This window comes from Cystoisospora suis, assembly GCF_002600585.1.
Source record: "Cystoisospora suis strain Wien I chromosome Unknown contig_8405, whole genome shotgun sequence".
NCBI classification, from domain to species: domain Eukaryota; phylum Apicomplexa; class Conoidasida; order Eucoccidiorida; family Sarcocystidae; genus Cystoisospora; species Cystoisospora suis.
Window position 1 is genome coordinate 1 of NW_027161185.1, and position 3,143 is coordinate 3,143.

Genomic DNA, 3,143 nt, shown 5'->3' on the forward strand with positions numbered 1-3,143 from the left:
AGATAGATAGAGAGATAGAGAATAAAGTTTTGTAGTGGGGGTACATCGAGTAAGCGTATGTTTTGAAGTGTCATATATTTACATTCTAACATCCCGGAAAAGAGAGAGAATCGTATACGACGTGGAAGGAGGTGAAAAATCGCCCTTTCTGATCATGGCTAGTTGGTACACCTGAAAGTTATGTGCGAATTGCGGGGGAAGTCAAAGAAACGCGGCCCTGTAGAAGACTGTTCTTTCTTCTCCTCTCAGTTCTCTTTCGTTTAGCACATAGATAAACCCATCTGAAAGAGTGCACTCACTCTCCGTTACTTTCTATGTGCCATTCTTCTTACCCTTGAACTCCTGACTTTATAGGGAGGAAAAGAATCGCTTGGAAACGGGTTCCTCATAAGCTTGGTAAAAGATCTTCGTGGCGACTGTATGAGAAGCCCGCTCACTGCGTACTCTCTCGTTTATCTCCTTTTCTTTGAAGTACCTCGCATAGTCTCTCGTAGGCTAACCCGTGTCTATCTCTCTCTGTATATATGTCGATGTATAGCCACATATATATGTGTCCGTATGTATAGAGAGAGATACACCGGAAGAATGGTTACTATCATATATGAACAACGGTGACATAGAGAGAAGGCTATGTAAGTTCTTCATCGAATGTATTCGTGGAAGATACGAAGGGCGGCTTCATATGAATGAAGGAGGAGGGCTTGTAGACGTTTCGAGATGATCTACGGAGTCGGAACTCATAGAATACGACGACGAGATAGATAGATAGATACCGGACGGCCTGAGAAGCTCCAGACGAGAGGAGAAATGTGTCTGTCTCCTGTCATGCTCTCTTCATCATCTGGACCTTCTCTGTGTCTTTTCCCCTCTCTCTACATCATTACATATCTATATATCTATATATATATATATATTCACCCCCTTCTCTTTCAAGATCTGTATGCAAGTGCTAGTTACACTTCACTATTCTCTATCTCTTTTTTCTCGACAACACGCTCTCCTACGAGACTGAGCATACCACGGAAAAGAGGGCAGTTCTTAATTATTCTCATTCCTTTTCAGCAGAAGATCAGCTCGAGAGAAAGAGAGAGAGGAGGGCGCTACCAGCACATGAGAGATAGCCGAAGCTTTCGGAGCTATAGCTATAGTACCTGCGTGGCAGTTAGGCCTGTTTGTAGTAGTTGATAGGAGGGTGCATTCCCTCCTATCTGAGACAAAGCGAAGATCACAGACGAAGAGAGGTCTACAGATGGTATGGATCTCTTAAGAAGTTGGCTTCAGAAAGACATAGCTCGATCTCCCCGAGAGATCTTCTCTTCCCGTTTTTCTCTCGCCCCCTTCCTTCGTACGAAGAAGACTCTTCGTAAGAAAAATACCCAGAGTCTCGAGTCAGTATGTAAGACAGAAAGAAGAGAAGAAATGAAGAGAAAGAAGAAGAGCTACTAAAAGGAAACACCTCTTAAAGCCAATATTGACTACAATAGACACCCCCCTCTCCATGACTTTCCTGCCGGTTAAGGAATCGCTGGAGAGAGAGAGGTCGGTCTCTCTCTGTTCGCTCTCCCGGATCATGATGATGGAGATAGGAGAAAAGGGAGGTGGAGTGAGCTATCATGACGTCTTTCCGATGGCCTTGGTGTCGATTCTTTTATCTTTTTGTGAAGTCTCTTCTCTTTTCATCTGTGTTAATGCTTCTTCCTCATTCTAGCCTCTTCTACATAGAGATTGTTCTTTTCTGTGCTTTCTTTCATTAGCGAGTGAGCCGGGCGGAATCTTCCGCCCGAATGGATGAAAGAGTGAATGCTTGGGTACACTCGCTTCTATCTCTTTTAGTCGCGGCGGTCTCCCTGGTTGAGTGAGAGGATCTTTCCTTCTGTCTTTCTGACGACTTCGTTTACTTTTATCGGGTGGGTTGGCTAGTCAGATGCGTCGTAGGAGTAGGCATAGAGGGTGGATGGGACTGAGAAGAGAAAATAGCTTTTCTTTCTTGTTTCTCTTATCCGAGTGTCGAAAAATGATGAGGTTTCCTCCCTATCGATCACTTCTTCGGTCGTTTTGTAGTTCCTATCTATGAAAGAGAGAAAGAAAGAGAGAGATCGATTCCAAGAGGATGGTGGAGCTGTCATACAAGTTGCTTGAGAGAAGTTCTGGAGAATAGAGACAGACCTTACTACGGTTTTCATCTACTTCTTCTCTACTTCCGTTTAGCAAGTTGAAGAGAAAGACAATTCAAGGAAGATAGAGAGATAGGGAGACGGGTTGGCAAAGGAAAGAGGAGAACGCAGAGTATCTTTTATCTACCTATGTGAATGATCGTGTCATGAGGAGCCTTACTGCAATTCATGCTCTTCGAACGGATTCCTCTTACGTCTCCCCTCTTTTTGATCTGTTTTCATCTTCCCGGGGAGATCAAGAGGTGAGAAAGAAGAAGAAAAGAAGAGTCGAAGTGTTTCTTGTCGGTTTTTGGACAGGTGGATGGGAGAAACGTAGTCAGAATTTCAGGAGAAGGGAAAGCAAGAAGAGAGGGAGGCAAAGGCCATTTGATTGTTGAGGTGTACATACACCTGAAAGGACAAGAAAGAAGGGTAGAGGACGGAAACGAGAATCGTGATGTGGATGATGGAGGAGGAGGCCCCATCTTTTTTCCGATGAAGACGGCGGCGACGTCTCTTCATTTCTTTCTTCTTTAAGATTCTCTTCGTCAATGGGATTTTCTTCTCTTTCTTGTCAAGCACACACACCACAGCTCTTCAAAGTGTATCTTTCCCTTTCTCATAGTTCGTCACCTCCATAACCTCTCTCCGATTTTTTCTCTCTCGTTCATCCGTCATCGGTTTCTCTCTCGTCTTTTTCTCCTTTCTTCTTTAACCCCGTGTACGAAATCCTCCTTTCTTCGTTCTCTTCTTTCGTGTAGACATGATCTCCGGCAGTCATTCTGTTCAAACCCTTTCCTTCCTTCCATCTCTCTCTGACACTTTCAGTAGAGATCACACCGCAGACAGGTACGGCTTCTATGTAGGGAGGTAGTTCTGTGTCATGCAGTTCTTCTTCTTCTCACTGAGGATTTCATAAGAAGAAAGGGAAGAGAAACCTTTTTCTGTGTCTTACGAAAAGAGAGAGAGCAGGTCATCATCTTTCCTCTT